We start from the raw sequence: 23,173 nt of genomic DNA on the forward strand, positions 1-23,173 counted from the left end.
ACTGGAGAAACGGGTAGAAGGGTTATGATCAAAGGGCTTTTGAGGCTTGGATCTAGCAAGAAAAGGCGGAGAAAAACAGCATGAAATGAGGCTGGAGAAACAGGCAGGGACCAGATCGTTTAGGACCTTGCAAGATGAACAGGCGCACTGAAAATTCAAGATCTTGGAGGTTAGGTTAAGGATTTTGGATCAGGGTGGTAGCAGTTGAAAATGAGAGTAGACAGGGTTAGGAGATAGTTAGTGAAAGGGAAAGAATCAGCATTTATCCTTCTTTCTTACATAAACTATACCACTGGGTAATCAAATAATTGAAGAGCGGTGATTTCCTTGCAGAAACACTGCAGCTACTAAATGAAGAATGATTGAATTATATCACCATTTCAAAACTCCTAATGAACGAACTGATGCAAGCATTATTCATCAACAGCTGTTAACACTACAAAAAGAGAGACAAGCACACATTGTGTGTCTCCTAATGGAAAAATACACACCACCTATGAAGGTATCCTGCCAAAAAATTAAACTCAAATCCGATAAAACATCTAGATCTTACCACCAATTTATAGAAAGTAACAGAGGACAAAGTAACATGTTAAAGTATGCCATGGGGATGCAACTGACAAAATCTGGATTGTGGCAAAAACTAAAGGACAAACAACCTAGTTCCTTAAATTTAAAAACAAAAACAAAAACAAATACTGGGAGTTCCCTGGTGGCCTAATGGTTAGGATTCCAGGATTTCACTATTGTGGCCCAGGTTCAATTCCTGGTCTGGGAACTGAGATCCTGAAAGCTGAGAGGCATGGGGGAAAAAAAAACCAACAACAACAAAAACTGGGAAAACAAATAAAGAAAAAGAAAAAAAAAAAAAAAAACAGAGGACTTTAAAAATGTATCAACCAAACACAGTATAGCTCCTAACTGAAACAGCTGGTTAAAAAAAAAAATTGTAACAATTATGAGTCTGTTGGAAATGTGAATATTAACTGGATATTTAATGATACCAAGAAATAATTTTTCATTTTGATAATGGCATTGAGAGGTTTTTTTTTAAGTATCTCTTTTAGAAATACAAACTATTTACATAGAAAATCATATATCTGGAATTTTCTTCAAAATAATATGGGAAGGGGAAAAATGCATGGGGGTATGGATGAGGGAACATTGGCCATTGATTGGATTTGGGGGCTTGGGTGTTATGTACATGTTTATATGTCTTTAACTCTTCTATTTTTTATATATTTGAAATTCTCCACAATAAAGATATTTATATTAAAAGAAATCTGGAAAGCAAAACTGACATAATTTAATAATAAATTGAGTGAGGGATGTGTCAGGGATGATCCCGGGTTCTGATTTTTGTGCCTGGATCTAACATGGTACCCTTTGGTGATTAGAACACAGTGAGCAAGAACCCTGTCTACAGAAGAAGGCCATTCATCTATCTTGGACATGTTGAGTCTGAGGTATCTCTGAGATAACCAAGCAAAGTGGAACTATTCATAGTAGGCAGTTAGACAGGCAGATCTGGAGCTTGGTAGAGACATCTGGGCTAGCAATGTACATTTAAGAATCAATGGCTCATAGAGTTTATGTGAGTGGATGGGTTTGCCAGGGCACCAGTTCTTAAAATTGAGCAAGGCTCTGAATTACCTGGAGAGTTCATTCAAACACAGATCGCTGGGCCTCTATCCCAGAGCTTCTGAGTTCATAGGTCTAGATATGACTTAAGAATTCACATTTCTAACAATTTGACAGGTGATGCTAATGCTGCAGTTCTGGAGACCACATTTTTGAGAATCACTGGCCTTGGAAGATAGTATAAACACTAGTTCTCAACCCTGGATGCACATTGAGAATGTCAGAAAAGACAAGGAAGAGAGTGTTTCAAGTTGTAGCGAGTACGCCACAAGACCCAATGCTGCTCAAAAGTCCAGTAAGATGGGGAATTCCCTGGCGGTTCAGTGGTTAGGACTCAACTCCATGGGCCCAGGTTCAATACCTGATCAGGGAACTAGGATTCCATGAGCCATGCAGCATCTCCTGCCTGACCCCAGCCCCCACCCCAAGGTCCAGTAAGATGAGAGTGAAAATAAATATCCTCTGGATTAGCAACACAGAAGCAATTGGTGACAGTAAGAAGGTGGAGTGAAGGAAAGATCAAGTTAGAGAGGATGACAAGTAAAAGTAAAGAGAAGCTGCAAAAGCAAAGAACAGTGAGTGTGGGTAATATTTAGTTTTGAGAAGTTTAAGAATCCGCCTGCCAACTCAGGGTACCCAGGTTCAAGCCCTGCTCCAGGAAGATCCCACGTGCTGTGGAGCAACTAAACCCATGTGCCACAACTATTGAAGCCCACGCACCTAGAGCCCATGCTCCGCAACAAGCCACCGAAATGAGGAGCCAGTGCACCACAAAGAAGAGTAGCCCCTGCTTGCTGCAACTAGAGAAAGCCCATGTGCAGCAACCAAAGGCCCAATGCAGCCAATAAACAAATTAAATTAATTAATTAATAAAAATAAAAAACAAAGTTAAAAAAAAATTAAACCACCAATTCCCCTTCTGAAGATGAGTTGTATTTTAATAGTTGCATTTTAAAGACCTAATGAGTCTTCAAAAATCAAAAGGATGGACTTCAATCATGGCTATTCCGGCATCTTGCAGAAGAATGGGTAAGTCTACCTGAGCACAGGCTTCTTCCCTCACGTCGCAGGTCTCGGGAAGCTGCCACTCTACTAACTGATAAAATTGGCCCCCATGTTCATTTATTTCATCTATTTCATTAACTGTGATTCATTCATTACACATTTATCAAGTGCCTATTATGGGCTAGACACTGCGCTAGGCTCTGGGATTAAAGTCGTGAATGATCAGAGGGAACTACAGTGGTAATTAGAAGAGTGTAGGAGAAATGCAGGGAGCGCTAAGAATCTATACCATGGGATCTAACACAGTTTGGGGAAACGGGGGAGGAGGACTTGAATGAGTGGTTGTCAAGAAAAGAGCTGAATTCAATTTATATGAAATGCCCAGAATGGGCAAATCTTTAAAGGCAGAAAGTAGACAGATCAGTGGTTGCCTAGGGCTGAGGAGTTGGGGAGGAAAGGAGAGTGACTGCTAATGATACGAGTTTCTTCTTGGGGTGAGAATGTTCAAAAATTGACTGTCCTTATGACTGCACAATTCTGTGCATATACTAAAAAAACACTGAACTTTAACACTTAAATGGGTGCATTGTATGGCGTGTGAATTATATCTCATAATGTTCATATATACTGTTAAAAAAACAAAATTCAACTCAGTAAATTTGAAGATCTAATTCAGTTTATCCAGTGATTCCTGAATCTGGTAGCATCCCATCTAGCAAAGAAGTGTGCTCTGAGGGGCTGTACAAAACAGAAGGTTTAATAGGAAAAAGGGTGGGGGCGAGGGATTTTTAATAAAAAAAATATAAAGGATTCCTATTAGGCCAGGACATCTTCTTCTGTCGGGGAAGGGACAGCAATGGTTTTATCTCACAGATTGCTTTCTTCTTCCTGGGGCAGGATGGCGTAAGGAACAGAGAGGGTCTATGTGACAGATTACCTCATTAGTGCTGACCAGAAATTCCGAATTGGCTGATTAAGATTATATTCCCAGTAAAGGTCGAAACCGCAATTAGGTCAGGTATTAAATCTAGGTTTGGTATCACGGGCTTTAGCAAAAGTGAGGCCATTTGTCCTTCTGGTTCTTCTCTTTAAATACATATATATGTAGAAGAGATGTGTCGATTGAGAGGAATTAACTAAGGAAAAAAGTACACATACACAGAGGGAATAATGTGTGCATTGGAGGAAAGAATGTGGCATTTTAGAAGATGTGAAAATAAAAAACCTGCAGTTGGCATGTTCCTTGAAAGAGTATAATGAGAGTTGAAGCTGAAGCTACATATTTAACAGTCCCACATTATGTAGCTGTGAAAGCCACGGTAAAAGTTTGAGATTTTATCCTAAAAACAAAAGGAAGCCATTGTTGAGTGATAAGATCACTATGCATTATAACTCTGGCTACAATGCAGAGAGTGAAGAGAAGGGGGGTGTATTTGGGAAATCAGGTAAGTGGTATTACAATTCTCCAGGCATCAGGTATTGGCTGGTGTCTTAGATTGTTAATGCAAGTTTGCGTGCCCAACACACAGTGAGGCCAAACAAACTAAAAAGTTGGAGACTGGAGCAAACAAAAGTTTATTGCAGGGCCATGCAAGGAGATGGGTGGTTCATACCCTAAAAGCCCCGGAAAACTCCCTGAAGGGTTTGGGCGAAGCACTTTTAAAGGCCAAGTGTGGGGGGGGGGGGGGGTCCAGGGTATGTGATCAGCTTGTGCACAGTTCTCTGGTTGGCTGATGGTGAGGTAGCAGGATGGTGTCACAGGGGTTAACATTACCAGTCCTTAGGCTCCAGGAGGCCGGGGGCTATGTGCTCAAGGTGTCAAGTAGTTAACATCTTCCATTTGTTGGAGAGGGGTGTTGTTGTTGCTGTTGTTTTACATCTGCAAAACAACTCAGGAAGTGTGCATCAAATACTATTACCTAGATACTTCAAAGAGGAGCCAAAGACGGAGGGAAGGCCTGTCCCTGGAAGGCCCCCATGGGGTCCTGCTCGGTTATAAGATTAGGATGGTGGCCATAGGAATGGACAAATTCAGCAGGACTGAATGGGTTGTAACTGAGATGTGGTAAAGTAGTGAAGTAGAAAAGCTGATGTGCTCAACTGGATGGATGATGAAATGGGAATACTAGAAGAGGTGCACATTTCAGGGTTGAGGAGCAAGACTAATTTTGTTAATATAGTTGCAACGATCTAATAAAGGAGCAAGGGTGCTTTCTGCAGTAATGAGTTCTCCTCTATTGGAATTATCCAAGTTGGAGTAGAGATCTTTCACTTAAGTGTCCAATGTTCTTGCTAAATAACTAAGTTCCCATTCAGCACTAATGGTCTACTACAAGCAAGTGCCATTTCTGCCAGAATTTGGTCCCCCAAACAGCTAACGGCTGAAATAAAACCCTCTTCACCTGGAATTTGAATTCCTCAGAATCACTTACACCAGGTTAATAATTAAAAGTTCCTCATAGTGTCTACGTTTGTTTGTTTCACCTGTGTGCAGGATTCTGGTTTCATAAAGTCCTCCCAGCAGTATTATTTAATCTAGTGTCAAAGAAAGGTGTATATATTCCACCAACCCAAGGGCAAGTTTCTGCTAGCCCAGGAAGAAGGTGGGAGGCTGCAGAAGCCACAGAAACTGACCCTGCCCAAAGTCCAAACACAGGACTCCTGCAAAGTTAATCTTTGTATTTTTTCTCACACCCTATCCAAGAATCTAGCCCTGTGCCCTCAGGGCCCCACAACCATTGGGTGGTTCATTGATCCTCCAGTCCCATGGCAGGGGTGGGGTGAGAGGATGATAATTTTTAAATTTAAAATGAAAAATATAAAAGTACAAAAAGGGAGGAAAGGGAGAAGAGACAAGAGAGTAATACAAGAAAAGCTATATTTTGTGCCAGAGCTGTCACTTCAGTTCTCTGGGAAGCAGTAAGGACTTGCCTAGAGATCCTTTACTGACTGTCCTACTAAATGCCCTAGGAGAGCTCGACGGGATTTAACTGTTTTATTCCCACCCTGATTCTTCTCCAGATATTACCTTGTGCACCTGCTCTAACACAAGCCCCACCAGGACTTCAAGGCTCCTGCCCTTCTGAGATTTGCTCTGTCGCTGCCATTCCCCTCCCAGGGTAAGCATTCCGTCTTCTCTTTCTTCTCCTTCTTCAAATCGCAGCACAAACTTCCTGGACTTCATTCGCACCTTCCTGACTTTCCTCACCTCTGAAATGGGAATAATAAAAAATAATGGTGGGAATAACGGTAAAAATTTACGTATTACAGTTGCTGTGAGGAGTAAACGTTATATACACTTGAAAATCTGTTGGAAACCACAAAAGACTATAAAATTAAACGTTGTTTTTATGGCCCTCATTTCTAAGGTAGATTTCAGTGGTTGGAAAGAGGGAGTGCTAGGGTGCTGGGGTGCTTGTCTCTCAGGGAGAAGATTAATGCAGAACGCTGCCAAGTAATTCAGAAGAAAGCTCCACTCTACTTCAAAGGGTATGTCAGCCCACCGTGCACAAAGCCCTTTGGAGAGGTCTCTTGGTGCGAAAGCTGGAGGCGTGGGAAAACAAAGTGTGCAGATAGCGGGCGCCCCAGGCGCTGCAGGCCGCACCCCGTCCGCCCCCGCGCGGCCGGCCCGCTTGCCTGGGGCGCGCTTCTGCCCGCGGCCCCGGGCGCCCCTCCTACCCGCCCGGTCCCTTCCGAGCGCTCGCCCGCCGGCCCGGGGACGCTAAGGCTTGGGGTCCCCGGAGTCTGAACACTTTACTCGATAGTGCAGTAGACCGAGAACTCTCAAGCCCCCCGCAGTACCGGTCACTTCGGGGCGCCCCGCACACGCCCTCGTCGGAAAGCCAGGTTAGTGGCGATGGAACCAAATGAGACTCCAGGTGTGAAAGGAACTGGCATATTTGGGGAGCGGTTCTCGGTGCCCCCGTGTTGGGGGAACGAGATGGATTTCTCAGGTCATTTCAGAACCGCACGTGCGGCCAGGTGGCCCCGGGAAGTTCTAGAACAATCCTCGGGCGCCGAGAGGACGCCCCCGGGTGCGGAGGCCTGCGGGGGGAAGCGGGCGCGGGAGCCAGCGGGGCTCGGCGTCCTCACCTGTCCGGGGGCCGCCTCTCCGCAGGCCTCAGTTTCCGTGTGTGAGAAATGGGCTGACGACCAGCTCACCCCCCTCACCGAGAGAAAGAGGCTGGGGTGTTCCGGTTCAGCGCTGCTGCAGAAACCACTCGAGAAAACAGGAGTTTGTTTCGGTTTTAGTTCAAAGAAAGGAAAAGAAAAAAATAAAAGGCAAGAACTGTGAACCATGCCCAGAAATGGTTGTTAGGGTTAACGGGAAGCCGGCTGAGCTGACTGGGCAGAGAAAGGACGAACAGGCCAGGGCCTAGGCGGCGTGTGCAGGTAACTCGGCACGTGTGCACAGCCGCAAAGATGCACGACCCAGGTCAAAACCCGCGGGTGCGTCAGGAGACCGAGTCGCCCACAGTTCAAGGAACGACGACCGGGAGCAGCCTTCTCTGCGCCTGCGCAGTACCTGCGTCTCTCCGCCCGGAGTTCGCGCCCCGCCCCCAAGCTCGCCCCGCCCCGCCCACTTACCCTCCCTTTCCCTAGCCCGGCCGCCCGCGCAGAGCATTGTGGGACACAAACAAAGTGCCCCCAAACAGGCTGAAGTGAGCGGAGAGGCAACGGCGGCGGCGCCGGCCCGCACGCGCGCGGCGGCGGCTCCCTCCCAACCTCCCCCTCCCCTCCCCTCATTCCCCTTCCCCTTCCCCACCCCGCCCCGCCGGGAAAACGCGAGCCGTCGCCGCGCTCCCCAAACCGCCGCCTGCCCTCTGCCAACCGCCCCCAACGGCCGCCCGCGCGCGGCTCGCCGGGCCCCCTCGCTCCTCCCCTCAGGCCTCCGGAGCGCTCCCCTCCCGCCGCCTCGCACTCTCCCATCTCGCAGGCACGCCGCTGCTCGGGGCCGCCATGCCCCTGCCGCAGGCTGTCCACGGGCCTAGGCGCGGCGGCCCGAGATAGGGTCCCCTCCGCCTCCCGGGGGAGGAGAGAGGCTGCGGGCCAAGCGCTCCGCCCCCTCCCCCCGGGCCGCCGCCGCCGCCACCTCGCCGCCTCGGCCTGGCGGGAGGAGGAGGAGGAGGAGCAGCAGGCCTCCGGGCCCCGGCACCGCCGCCCGCAGGTAACGGGGTGGGGAGGGCAGGGCCGGCCCTCTTCGCCGCCCCCCGGCGCGCCCGCGGAGGGGCTGACACCGCGAGTCCCCCATCTGGGCGCTGGACGGAAGGGAACGCCTGGTCTCGTCACCGCCATCTGCGCCTGGAGACACCCCGCGGGGTCCCCTCAATGGCATATAAACCGTCGGGGAGGAGACTGGCCCTGGGCCCCCGCTGTCTGGGAGAAACTGCCCCGATCTCCCAGGACGCCCCGCATCCGCAAGCGCGTGTGCCCAGCACCCTAACCCCGAGGAGGCGGGGTGTTAGCTTCTCACCTGGTCGAGCCCGGATCCCGAGACCCACCGTTCCCTCCTCTCCCCTGCTTTTTCTCTGGTACTGGAAAGAAAAGGGTGGCCCTTACTTTAAAAACAAAAAACGAAAAGCTTTTTTTCTTCCCTACCTGGGGATCTGTCTGCATCTAGTCATTTTCTTCTGGCCTAACCAGTAAAGGGTTACCTGCGAGTGAAATGACGAGTACGTTGGCACTGATGAAAGGAAACTGCATGTTTGTGAGTTGTATGAAGCTTAACTAGAATGTAGAATAAAGCCCAATAATTGTGTGCTTTATTGGAATTTACTTATAGAAATGAAGGCCAAAACTTAGATTTTTTTCGACATATAAGTAGATTATCTGTTGGTCAGGAAGATATTCGCTTTAACTTCCACTTTTCTTACTGTTTTATTCGGATAGAGGCTAACACCAAATGCAGACTTCACAATTTGATAGATACCAATAGTTTGGATAGGTAGATTTTTTTTGCCTGGAGGGTTTCAGTTGGAATTATTGCATTTAAAGAAATGTTATATAAATTTTCATTTATACAGTTATTTACCCCTGTTACTTCACTTTGACTGCCAATGGATATTTAATTTTACCTAATGTAGTTTCCTAATCATGGAATGTGGCAGTAATGAAAAGAACGTTTTCCTATAGTCTTGTATCTTAGGATGATTATATTAATTTTGGAAACCAGATTTATTCCGTGAAACACTGCTAGGCATTTTACATATTTGATTTGATTCTCAGAACAACCTGATGACTTAGATATTACTTGAGTTTTACAGGTGAGACAGACTTAAGTGACAGTAAGTAACCTGCTTTAGGCCACACAACTAGTTAGTGATTAGAGGTGAGATTTGTACCCAGATATAATTCCAGTGTAGATGTGTTTTCTACTGTACCTCTCAGTACAGGTACACTTTTTAAAAACTTAATTATGTCAGTCTCTTTGAAATTGATGGAAAAATGCAGCGAATACTCCAGTACCTGAATTCAGTGATTGACATTTTTGCCATAGTTTCCCCCATCTCCTCCCTCTCTGTGTGTATCTGTCTGTGTAATCATTTGATAGTAAATTGCAGACAGCATGATACTCCAGTATTTCAGCAAGCGTTTCCTAAAACTAAGGACAGTCTACTAACCCCAATATCATTGTCAACGCCTTTCTAAATTAATGATCCGTATAAAAATATCCTTAGTACTCCGAGGTCTCTTTGGGAACCCCCCCCCCCCAGGTATATTCAGTCAAGATTTTTACACTGTATTTGTTGATTATGCCTCTAGTCCCTTTTTTTAAAAAAATAAATTTATTTATTTACTGGCTGCGTTGGGTCTTCATTGCTGCCCGCAGGCTTTCTCTAGTTGCGTGAATGGGGGCTGCTCTTTGTTGCGGTGCATGGGCTTCTCATTGCGGTGGCTTCTCTTGTTGCGGAGCACAGGCTCTAGGCAGGTGGACTTCAGTAGTTGTGGCATGAGGGCTCTAGAGCACAGGCTCAGTAGTTGTGGCGCACGGACTTAGTTGCTCCATGGCATGTGGGATCTTCCTGGAGCAGGGCTCGAACCCGTGTCCCCTGCATTGGCAGGCAGATTCTTAACCACTGTGCCACCAGGGAGGTCCCCCCAGTCCTTTTTTTAAAAGGCCAGTACCCATCTTATTTTATTCTGACAGTTAACCAAACCACTTGCTTTATAGAGTGCTCCCACTTCCGGGCTTGTCTGTTTCCTAATGGTGTCATTTAGTTTATTCCTCATCCCCCTGAATTACCTGTTACTGGAAGTTGGGTCTAAAGAAAAGCTTGATTGGCTTAAGGAAGACTATTTGGCAAGAGTATTTAATAGCTGATGCTATGTACTTCATGTTACATCACATAGGAGGTGTTCAACATCAGACTGCCACACTATTAAGGATACTAAATGTGGCCACTTGATCAGTGGTGACTACCTGATCTGTTATGAAGGTGTGGTTTGCTTCTTTGTGATTTGTATGTGATCTTAGGGTAATACCTGACACCAAGCAAATACCGGTTTCTGCCTGCCTTTTGCTCAGTAATTTTAGCACCCGTTGATGACTCTCGCTGAAATCAGTTATTTTATTGGAGATTTTCTGTCAGGAAGATTTCCTTCATTAACTAGGAGTGAACTAAACTTCCTCCTAAAAATGCTAATATCCTCCCTTTAGTTATTGATATTCAGAGTAAAGAGCTGGGGAGATAGTCACCACCAATGGTGGCAAATAAGGTTGTTTTTGTTTGTTTTTGTGGGGATTCTGTAACAGAGCAGGACCCCTTGGGGCCTTCCCCAGACAGGCCTTCCCCCTTATCCTCTGCTTTAGCTCCTCTCTGAAGTACCTAGATAATAGTGTTTGAAGGAAATTTCCTGAGTTGCTTTGCAGATGTAAGAAGCCCACCCCCCTCCAACAAATTGAAGATGTAAACTACTTGGCGACCTTGAGCTTATAGCCCCAGGTCTCCTGGAGCCTAAGGACTGAAAATGTTAACCCCTGTGACACCATCCTGCTACCTCGCCATCAGCCAGTCAGAGAATTGAGCACAAGCTGATCACTTACACTGCAGGGACGACCGGACCCCCCCACCCCCACCTGCCCCATACTGCCTTGTAAAAGTACTTAGCTGAAACCCTTCAGGGAGTTCGGGGCTTTTAGGGCTTGAGCCACTCAGTCTCCTTCCATGGCCCTGCAGTAAACCTTTGTCTGCTCCAAACTGACTTTTCAGTTTGTTTGACCTCACTGTGTGTCCCACACATGAACTTGTGTTAATATCACTATGGGTTTTAAATAACCATTGCAGTCTTTTTTCTTTTTGACGATCAAACTGCCTGAAATTTCGACAGTAGGAACCCTTTCAGGCTGGCTCCTATGTCTTTAATGTTCCTGCTCACCATTAGTCTTGTAGTGCTTTCTGGCACAGGATATCCCAGGCTTCCCTTGTTACTTTCCTTGTTTCAGATCCACAGCAGGCTGCTTATCTAAGGAGTCTTGGTTCTTTTTTAGTGAGAAATGGTGTATAGAAACCAATATCTGGGTGTTGTTCATTGCTGCTGGAGTGTCACTGCTTCTAGGCCCTTTCAGAGGGGAGAACTAAAAGTGGTTTTTTGCTTGTTTGTTTAATCAAGTTCATAGCGATATATCCAATTTAAATTTAACATAGATTTTTCCTTCTTTGATTCTATATTTGTCTCGTCTTAAATGAAAATCTTGGTTCCTAATAAAAATAACATACTTGCCTTATCCTACTGTGTATACTTAAAATCACTTCAAAACTTTTATACCAATATCATTACTCACAATAAACCTCTGAGTAAAGTTTAAGATTTCTTTGCATTTATTAATGTCTTTAGAATATATCATGTGAAGGCTGTATAATCAGTACTTATTGCGTTCAGAAGTCACTTGAAGTACTTTTCTCTGTTTGGTTATGCTGCCAATTTGATATGGTTCATTGGTTTCCTTTTTTACTTTAGGGTTTTCTTTTCAAATTTTTATTTTTTTTCCAAAAGAAACAACTCTTTGTTGAAGTATAGTTGATTTACAATGTTGTGTTGGTTTCAGGTGTACAGCAGAGTGATTCAGATGTGTGTGTGTGTATATTCTTTTTCAGATTCTTTTCCTTTATAGGTTATTGCAAGATATTGAATATAGTTCCCTGTGCCATATAATAGGTCCTTGATATTTTATATTTAGTAGTGTGTATCTGTTCATCCCAAACCCCTAATTTTTCATTCCCCCTTTTCCCCTTTGTTAACTATAAGTTTGTTTCGTTGTCTGTGAGTCTGTTTGTTTTGTGAATAAGTTCATTTTTATCACTTTTTAAGATTCCACATATAAGTGATATCATATGACATTTGTCTTTCTCTTTCTGAGTTACTTCACTTACTATGATAATCTCTAGGTCCATCTATGTTGCTGCAAATGGCATTATTTCGTTCTTTTTAATAGCTGAGTAATATTCCTCTGTGTGTGTGTGTGTGTGTGTGTATCCAAATCTTTATCCATTCATCTGTCAGTGAACATTTAGGTTGCTTCCATGTCTTGGCTATTGTAACTAATGCTGCAGTGAACATTGGGGTACATATATCTTTCTGAATTATGGTTTTCTCCAGATATATGCCCAGGAGTGGGACTGTAGGATCATATGGTAGCTCTATTTTTAGTTTTTCAAGGAACTTCCATACTGTTCTCCATAGTGGCTGCACTAGTTTACATTCCCACCAACAGTGTAGCAGGGTTCCCTTTTTAAATTTTATTTTTGAGTATATAAAATATATACAGGGTTCAAAAGTCAAAATAATATTTTTAAAATCTGCTTAAAGAAGCCTCACCCAAATTAGTTTCTAAGATGAAGTGTTCTTTAACTTTGTCATACCTTTTAATATCTAATATATTCTCATATATTAACAGTGCAGAAGGATTAACGGTGGAAAAAGTATGTTACTTATGTGAAGTGATATAAGAGTATATTTAATTTTTGTGATTAGGTTCCGATTCTTCTGGCAAAGAGAAAGCACTAGACTAATCTTTTTTTTAATAAATTTATTTAATTTATTTATTTATTGGCTGCGTCGGGTCTTCGTTGTTTCTGCACATGGGCCTTCTCTAGTTGCTGCAAGCGGGGCCTGTTCATCATTGTGGTGCACGGGCTCATTGTAGTGGCTTCTCTTCTTGCGCAGCACGGGCTCTAGGCGCGTGGGCTTCAATAGTTGCGGCACACGGGCTCAATAGTTGTGGATCACGGACTCTAGAGCACAGGCTCAATAGTTGTGGTGCACAGGCTTAGTTGCTCCGTGGCATGTGGAATCTTCCCAGAGGAGGGCTCGAACCCATTTCCCCTGCATTGGCAGGCTTATTCTTAACCACTGCGCCACCTAAGAAGTCCTAAACTAATCTTTAGAGGTGAACAAAAAAGTAGATTTCAAGCTTGTTTTTGCAAGCTTTACTTTGAAAATCATGTGTTTATTGATTGGTCAGTTGTTTTATTTTTTTTTTCTTTTCCCTTTTGGCTGCGTGGCTTGTGGGATCTTAGTTCCCCAATCAGGGGTTGAACCCAGGCGCTGGCAGTGAAAGCCCAGAATCCTAATCACTAGGCCACCAGGGAATTCTGAAAACCATATCTTTAAAGAGGCATGTAGTTGGTAGAGTTTTATGAATCCATCTACTTATATGTCACACAACAAAACTGATATACGTATGCTGTCTGCCGACATGAAAGGTATTTGGTTATGTGATCAGTGAAGATAGCACATTTTTTACCGATTGGGCAAAATTTGATAAAAATTATAATTATGCCTTCAAATGAGGATTTAAGAGGGAGCAATTAATGCTTGTCTAAAGTAAGCAGAGAAGAATTACACAGTTTATCAGCTGCCTGTTACCCAGGAAAAGATGTGCCCACTGTGTGTTTCCCTCTGTGAACACCACTGCTGCTTTTGGTAACAGAGCACACATATCTTTCCTTCCGGGAATGGAATGGGAGAATGAGGAATGCATATGCTTTGGGCCCATTTGCTTTCATTCTGTCTTTAATCTTGGTAAAATATACCACCCAAGATTATTAGAACACATAAGGCGATGGGAAAATGCCACAAACAGTAGCATAGGTGTATATACTCACATAGCAGCTAGAGCCTGTTGTAGTAGACAGGGCTGATACGCTGATGATTATTGCCAACATTTGTTGCGCCCTTTCAAAAAGATAGCACTGTGCCAAACGTTTGATACATCATCTAATTGAAATCTCACATTAACCCTTTGTTATTGCTGTTGGTATCTTTGCAAATTAAGGAAATGGATATCCAGGTTTCAAACTCAAGTCTGTCTTCAATGTTGCACTTAACTACTTTGCTGCATCTCACAACTAAATATATGTCATAAAATTGGATATATTTTCACTCATCATGAATCAAATTAAAACAAGCAGACTTCCCAGGTGGTGCAGTGGTTAAGAATCATCCTGCCAGTGCAGGGGACATGGGTTCCATCCCTGGTCTGGGAAGATCCCACATGCCTCTGAGCAACTAAGCCCGTGTGCCACAACTACTGAGCCTGCTCTCTAGAGCCCACGAGCCACAGCTACTGAGCCTGTGTGCCACAACTGCTGAAGCCCAAGTGCCACAACTACTGAAGCTGTGCGCCTCAAGCCCCTAATATCTTTATTATATATATTGAATATATACGTATATATATTTTTTCCTTCCTATGATTTCCTGGTATTTTGTGACTACTATTGAGCATGTCTTTACATAAGATGCTCATATAATGGGGTGTTTTTACTTTAAAATGCAACCACAGTCATGGCTGAGACAGTTCTCCCTGTACCTCAGGCTAATTGCTTGAAATTTATCTCCTGTTAAGCTGAAAGCCACAGTAGTTTTCCTTTGTTCTTTATATCAGAAATACTTTATCCCATTTTAGACAATGAGCTGGATGGAAATCTCTGGATTCTTAGTCACAGGATCTAAAATAAAATAGTGACTGTATATTTGCCTTTAAAAATATAAAGATACATTTAATTTATATTATACTCCTTCTTGAAGGACACATTGAATATTCCATTAAGTTCTTCACTAACATTATTATTAGTGCCGAAGATGACCTTAGCCAGCACATTTTTACATGACTGATCCTGGAGTAAATCACTGATTTTTTTTATCATTGTGGTATTTCACATTGATAACTCTGTCTTATAAGAGTGAAAATTGATGAATGAAATTTATTGATGTCTCACTTTTTTAGGAGCACATCTTTGTCTCCATATTGAATGTTCTTCCATTTTAATAATTGTATAGCTTTAAAAAAAAAAAAACTAAAATTACAAATGTTTGATACCCCAAGAATTTGTGATTTCAGTATTCCATATTGCTGTCCTTCTATAGGCATTAAATGGTATATATACTTTTAATGTTGACATGATTTGCTATTTACTTGGTTTTGATAGTTTTTGATGCATTCAGCATAGCTTGTACAAACATCTTGGGGTACCATATGACCAAGACTTTGAATCTTTGGAGTCAGGATTTTGTGGAACTACTACCCTTGGGTTTCTGAAGCAACTTTAGATAATTCCTTTTAAAAATTATTTTCTCTTAATTCAGATATTAACCTAGGTATCTGATCTTCACCTACTGTTAACAAACAAACCTATTGAGAACTACCCTCTATTAAATTATTTGTTCACTTTGATAAAATAGTAAATTCTTTGGTCCAAACAAAGAAGATAAAATGTAAGAGTTTTCAGGGACTCCAGGCATACTTTGCTTCCATTTCATTTTTCTTTTTGACTCTTGTGTTTATGTGCGTGCACAGATGTGTGCACATGCTTTCTTCCATTTTTACCTTTTTTTCTCCTTTTTTACATTTTTGACTGTGTTTTACTTTTTCCTTTGCTCTTTGCTTTTCTTTTCTGCTTTGGATTGTCCAACATCACTCATTTCCTTTTTGTGGCTGGCTTTCCATTACTCTGTGAGGACAGGTTTGTTTTTTTTTTAATCTTTGGTGCCTTTTATGTGCCATATGAAACTATATAGATCCTACTTCTATGAGAATTGTTTATATGTACAGGAATCACTGCCTCTTTGTTTTTGGCCCGCCTTTTATGTTTCCTCATTTCTCCCTACTTCCTTCAACTAGGTTCACTTAGCTTTACTTTGAGAGGCAGTTAAGTGTAAAGAGCATAACAGCATACTGCCTAGGTTCAAATCTTGACTCTGGTATTTACTAATTATATGGCTGTGAGCTGGTTCCTTAACTTTGTGCTTCATTTTCCTTGGTTAAGTGGAGATACCAAGTGATACCTATCTCAAAAGGTTGTATGAAAATTAAATTATTTAATACGTAAAAAGTACTTAGGATAATGCTTGGTACATATTGAGTACTATGGAAGTATTAACTAATGATTACTATTACTTTTTTGAAAAAAATGGTTCAAAACCATTGATTATTTTTTAACAGTTGCTTGAGATACACATAACTCAAAAGCGATAGATTATTGACACTAGAAATTTGTGGTCTCCAATTTCATTTGGGCCCTTGGTGCCACCTAGCCATCCTTTTTTTATCCTCCACACATTTTTTTTCATATTTCCTTTTCCTCAAAATTCTACTTTATCTCCTCTCTTGTCAGCAGTCTAACCTCTGCCTATAACTTCAGAGAGAAATAAAAGCCAAATCTATCAGATGAGAATTCCTACTACTCACTACCCACCTATAAACCTCTTTTAACTACACCCCTCCTTTCCTCTTTTTTCCTGTCATTGGGTCTCTTTCTGTTTAAGGCTATTTCTTTTACTCAAGCACTGAATCTAGTTTCTTTCTGCCTATCCAGGGACCTTACACTATCTGTTATCACCTGTTTTCTATATCTTTTCCTTCTCTGAACATTCTCTGTATATTTTACCACAATTTAGGAAAGCTTATCTGGGGGGGAAAAAGCATTCTCTAGTTTCTCCCATTCTGTAAAAATACTAGTATCCTCTCTCAAGCCCTTATTTCCCTCCAGCTAAACTTCTTGCCTATCTTTAGAGCCAAACTTCTTTAGATTGAATTGTCTGTACTCAAAATTTTCACTTCCTCATTTCTGTATACTCTTTATCTTTATTACAGTCTAGCATCTAACTTTACTACCTCTCCATTGTGTGCTATTTTCAGGTCATCAGTGACTCCTTGTGGATAAATTGAATAGACTTTAATCTGTATCTTATTTGACCCATCAGCAGCATTTGACACTGTCAACTACTCCTCAAAATACTCTACACCCTTCATTTCTGGAACATTCTACCATCCTGGTTGTAATGGAATAACAAAATCTGACTCTATGTTGGATCTGTTTTTTACTTAGACCTTTGCTTTCCATTGCTTTTGTTCTGTCTATAGCTACAAGCATACATAATGGACTGCCTCAGGGAATCCTGCCCCTCTGCCTGGATGTTAATCTAAAGTGCCTTTGTTCACCTCGCAGGGAAACACCCTGACCCTGCCCACCTGTGAATGGCTGCAGAAAAGAAGAAATTAGCACATCCCTGGGACTTCCCTCTTGGTCCAGTGGTAAAAAAAATCTGTCCTGCCATGCAGGGGACATGGGTTCAATCCCTGGCCAACCCTGGCCAGTTTGATCCCTGGCCAGGGAGCTAAGATCCCACATGCCACAGGGCAACTAAGCCTGCGTGCCTCAAATAGAGAGCCTTGCGTGCTGCAGACTACAGAGCCCATGTGCCCTGGAGCCAACTCAGCACAACTAGAGAAAAGAAAACCCACGCACCACAAGAGAGAAGCCCACATGCAGCAACATATCCTGCGTGCCGCAACTAAGACCCAATACAGCCAAAAAAAAAAAAAAAAAAACTATACACATCCCCTCCCCGAGGCTCGCCAAAACCAGGAGATATTTTGTAAGGTTTATAGCCTTTTTACTTTACTTCCTCACCTCTTCCCCATCTCCGTTCTATAAAAGAAACTAGCATCCCGATCATGATAAGATGATAATCCACCATCTTCTCGGATGCCTGGCTTTCTGAATAAAGTTGCTATTCCTTGCCTCAACACCTCATCTCCCAATTTATTGGCCTGCCATGCGGAGAGCAGAGCAAGCTTAGATTCGGTAACATGGTCTTTCTGTATATTACTTTCCCAGGTTTTCCTTCTGTTACCCCCTTGCCCTTTTTTTCCCACCTTTTTTTCTCCTTGGTCAGTCTAGCTAAAGGCTTATCAATTTTGCTTATCTCTTCAGAGAACCACATTTTGGCTTTAATTTTTTTTTCTGTGATTTGTCTGTTTTCTCTTTAATTTATGTCTGAGCTTTATTTCCTTCTATTTCTTTTGGGTTTGTCTTGCTTATTTTCTAGCTTCTTAAGGTAGAAGCCTAGGCCATTGATTTTTTTAATTGTAGTGAAATACAGATAAAAAATTTACCACCTTAACCATTTTTAAGTGTGCTGTTCAGTGGCATAAAGTACATTCACATTGTTAGGCAACTATCACCACCATCTATCTCAGAACTCCTTTCATCTGCAAAACTGTAATATAATTCTATACTCATTAAACAGTAACCCCCTTCCCCCAGCCCCTGGCAACCACCTCCTTCTACCTTCTGTCTGTGAATTTGACTGCTCTAGGGGCCTCTTATAATTGAAATTTAACAATGTTTGTCAGTTTGTGACTGGCTTGTTTCACATCAGTGTTCATCCATTTCATAGCACATACCAGAAATTCCTTTTAAAGGCTAAATAATATTCCATTGTACATATATTCCCATTTGGCTATTGTGGATGATGTTCTTATGAACATTCATATACAAGTATATGTTCATGTTTCTGCCCTCAATTCTTTTGGCTGTATACCCAGAAGTAGAATTGCTGGATCATATGGTAATTCTCTGTTTAATTTTTTGAGTAATTCCATACTATTTTCCATCATGTCTACACTTACATTCTCACCAGCTGTGCACAAGGGTTCCATTTCTCCACATCCTTGTCAACACTTGTTATTTTATTTTGTTTTTTATAGTAGTCATTCTAATGAATGTGAGATGGTAGATTGTGTGGTAGTGGGCCACTGATTTTTAGAACTTCTTTAATATATATATTTAAAGCTATAAATTTTACGTAAGTACTACTTTAGCTGCATTCTACAATGTTGATGATGTATTTTCAGTATCACTCAGTTAAAAATATTTTCTAATTTCCTTGTCGATTCCTTATTCACTATGGATTATTTAGAAGTGTGTTATATTTAAAATACAAGGTATTTTCTTGATAACTCCTTAATTTCTAATTTTTTATTGTGAGTAGAGAACATAACTGTGCATTCATTTCTTTAAAATTTTTTAAGATTTGTCTTATGGCCCAGCATATGGTCTGTTTTGGTGAACACACATACCTTGTTGCACTTGAAAAGAATGTGTACCAGTGACCTTTGTGTCGCTCTTAATACTTTGTCATTCAGTCTACTTTGATGTTAAACCAACACTAGTCTTCCTTTATTTGCTGTTTGCATGGTATATCTTCTAACATACCTGTCTTTCTTTTTATTTAAAGTAGGTTTCTTATAAAGAACATATAGTTGGGCTTGCTTTTTTAATCCTAGTCTTTGCCTTTTAGTTGAAATATTTATTAGTCCATTAAAATTTAATGTAGTTACATTTTACAGTACTTTGAAAAGCAAACATGTATTAGTTTGCTAGGGCTGCTGTAACAAAAGTGCCACAAACTGGATAACTTAAAGAGAAACTTTTGTCTCCATTCTGGAGGTTAGAAGTCTGAAATCATCCTATTGGCAGGGTTGGTTCCTTCGAAAGGAAGGAATTTATGAAGGAATGATCTCTTCTTGGCCTCTTTCCTTGCTTTTGCCTTGGCTTGTGGCAGCATAAATTCAGTCTTAACATGGCATTCTCTCTTTTTGCATCTGTCTTTGAATTTCACTTTATATAAGGGCATCCTAATCAGCTCAGTTTAATCTGATTACTTTTTAAAGAATGTTACCAAATAAGGTAACATTTTCAGGTACTAGGGATTAGGATTCCAGCCTATCTTTTGGGGGACACATGTCAATCCATAAGACACACATAAGGTTGACAAGAGTGCAAAAGCATATTAGGTAAAGCCACTATACTTGTGTACGTATTTTAAAGCATACACAGTAGGACTCATGAGAAAACTCTTTAGGAAAACAAAGAGCTCTTTAAATGCTAATTGACTAAAACTGCCTTGAATTTGACTTGCTTATGTAAGGATCCAAGAGACTGAATAAAATATACCCTTTCTTCAAGCTTGCTTTCTGGTAAAAATGATTTGATGTTAATAGCTGATATCCCTTAAGTACTGTGATTGAATTCTTGTAAATGGCAGCTGATGGGATGGGGAGAGGGGACTATGAATTTGAATTTTAGTCCCACAGACCTTTCTTCAAATCCTAGTTTTATTACTTACAGGAGTGTGGACAAATTCATTTAACCTTCTGTTTCCTCCTTTATAACTGGATCTTAAAAATTCTTTTCCCAAAATTGTGAGACCACAGTGAGATAAAGACACTTGGTGGGAGTTACTCAATGTGTATTAAGTTATTTTCCCTGGATATAGAAATTAATAATCAGCAGACTCCGGTTACTACCAATGAGAGGAGATTCTAATAATTTAATATCACTGGTTTAATTGATTTATTGTTTAACTCCAGGTAAATCTCATTCTCTTTTTCTCAAAGCTCTGAACTAGAAAGAACTTCTTTGTGTAGCAAAATGATTAAAATCTTTACTTGATTAAAAAGTGGCTAGTTATAAAAGTTAAATGACTTTTTTTTTTATAACTCAGATACAGTAATTCATTTGGAATTCTTCATGAAAACTCAATAAAGACTTAAGACCTTTGGGGATTTTTTATTAGTGTTCATGTTCTCAAATATGAGTACTCATATGAATCCATTTTAAAAAGTATGATTCCATTCATGGAAAACTATAGATATTTGTTTTTGCTTAGATTGACAACAGTGACATTTTCTTAGAACAAAATTTAAAATTTGAGGTCCTGTAATATTTGTCCAAAACACTTGATTCTAAAGGAAATAATAGTGGAAAACATCTTATTTTAACAATAACTTTCTGGAGAAGGAAGTGAGTTGTAATTTTCACTACTTCACTCAGATTTCTGTGTAATTTTAGCATGAAGTTTTTTCTTCCATTCTTAAACCATCTATATTGACAAGTTTTCTGTAAAACATTTGCATGTTGTATTTGTTAAACTCCTTAAAAAGTATTTATTTCAGGTATTTTGCCTCAAGTTTTATTTGGTTGTCCATTTATAATTATACTTTTACTAGTAATGTGAATGAACAGCAAAGAATATGCTTATTCCAAAAGTAAGCACAATAAATCAAAAACATTTATTCAACTTTTTAAAAATGCTCTCTGTATTAGGCACTTACAGAATACACACAGGCTCAACCTTTTTCCTCAAGTAGCATAAGGATCTATAGGAAAGCAAGATCTGTGGACAGCTAATTGATCACCTGTTATACATAAAATACTGATTAAACAAGCAGTGATCCTTTTGTGGCCGTAAAGGGATGCCCAGTTGAAAACCACTGCACTATAATAAGCAGTGTTATTGATGAGAGTATACCACATGTAAATGGTATGGAGACAAAAATGATTAAGAAACTATGCTGGTGTGTCTACATGAAGACTTGTGCACAAATGTTCGTAGCACATTTATTTGGGTTTTTGGTGGTTTTTTTAAAAAACTTTTATTGAGATATAATTGACATATAATAAACTGCATGTATTTAAAGTATACAACTTGATTTTTTTTCTTATTAGTAATGTATATATGGCAATCCCAATCTCCCAGCTCATCCCATAGCAGCTTTATTTGTAATAGCCCCAAATTGGAAACAATTCAAAGCTTGTCCTCTGTTAAATGATAACTAGACTGTGGTACATCCATACAATGGAATACTACTGAGCAATAAAAAGGAACACAGATTCTTGAGCCTAACAACATTGATGAATCTCAAAATAATTATATCCAGTGAAAGAAGCCAGATGAATAAGAAAATACATACTGCCTGATTGCATTTATGTTAAAATTCTTGAAAATGCCACTAATCTAAAATGAAAAGCAAATTAGTGGTTGGGGAGTAGGGGCTAGAGGGAGAGATTGTGAAGAGGCACAGAGAAAATTATAGGAGTCATGGAAATGTTCCTTATCTTGATGCCTTGATGATATCTGTGTGAAAACGAACCTAATTGTACACTTTATGTTCAGTTTATTGTACATCAGTTATACTTTAAGCATTTATAAAAGGATGTTTAAAGAACAAGGGTATGATTGATTCCAAAAATATACTGGAATTATCTTTGGAGAGATAGGACATATACCAGGTAAACCTAAATTGGTACAGTATCAAATGCCAGATCAGCGGTCAAGAGAGAAAATGCTACAGGAGTTCAGTCGAGGGAAAGGCAGCATAATAATAAAATGAAGTGAGGATTAAAGTCGGAGTACTTGATTTTGAGGCCCTGTTAGGCCACTTATTTTCTCTGATCTTTATTTTCTGTGATCTTTGAAGAATTTCCTCATTTACTTCATAAAATTTTTAAGATGCAAAGAAAATATGTTTAAAAACACACTGTAATCTGAAAAGTGACATGTAAGTGGAAGGTATTGCTGATATCCAGAGTAGAAGGAAGAACAAAATAGAGTAGTATTTGACCTGTTGGAGCAATGAAGGAATTCCAAAATGAGACCAGAGGTGGGAAAGTGGAAATATGTATTGTATATTCAGAGAATTGAGTCAAAAATCAGTTTGACTGGAGCAAAGAGTTCGTGTTGGAGAGTAAGGAGGAAACACTAGCCTAAAGCATCTAAAAGCATAGTAAAGCAGAGAGAATATGAGGTATATAGTGAGAAAGATTAGCATTGGGATGTAGATCGCTCTTTACTAGCCTTATGGCCTTGGCTAAGTCATTTATTCTCTGAGCTTCAGTTTCTTCATCAATATAATGGGAGGATAATAGTCTGCCTTATCTCAAGTATTTTATGTATTGAAATTAATTGCTATAAATGATATATATGAAAATGCTGTAAAGAACTTAGTGCTGTTCAGAGTTTGCAGTGTGATAGCTAGGGCATGAGGTAATAACTGCTGTACCAAAATGATTGGATTTTAGACAATTTGAACAATGACAGAGGATTAATTTAAGATTGGTGAGACTAAAGGCAAGGAGACCAATCAAGATGTTAAGGAGACCAGTCAGGATGTTAAGTAGCCCAAGGTAGTGGCTCATGGAGAAAAGAAAGAATGATTTGAGATAGGTCTTAGTGATGAAGTCTGTGTTGGGAGGAAAAGTGAAAGATAGAAGCTGTATTAGTTTCCTGTGCCTCCTGTAATAAATTATCACAAACTGGATGGCTTAAAACAAATTTTTTCTCTCAGTTCTGGAGGCCAGAAGTTCAAAACCAGTGTCACTGGGTTGAAATCAATATGTGGGCGGGCTCCCCCTTCCTCCAAAGGCTTTAGTCGGGGTGGGGAATCCATTCCTTGCCTCTT

The 23,173-nt window shown here is 40.9% G+C and overlaps 1 protein-coding gene across 7 annotated transcripts in view; it reads left to right on the forward strand.

The window, feature by feature from the left end:
* Window positions 1-7,283: 7,283 nt before the first annotated feature.
* ZBTB44 (zinc finger and BTB domain containing 44) overlaps window positions 7,284-23,173 on the forward strand; it is a 69,608-nt gene continuing 53,718 nt past the window's right edge. For all 7 annotated transcript variants that reach the window (XM_057747945.1, XM_057747940.1, XM_057747941.1 and 4 more), the window contains exon 1: window positions 7,284-7,813. The gene's annotated coding sequence lies outside the window, so the exon portion shown is untranslated. The remainder of the gene's footprint in view (window positions 7,814-23,173) is intronic.

Source organism: Hippopotamus amphibius, chromosome 9 (assembly GCF_030028045.1).
Source record: "Hippopotamus amphibius kiboko isolate mHipAmp2 chromosome 9, mHipAmp2.hap2, whole genome shotgun sequence".
Taxonomy (NCBI): Eukaryota; Metazoa; Chordata; class Mammalia; order Artiodactyla; family Hippopotamidae; genus Hippopotamus; species Hippopotamus amphibius.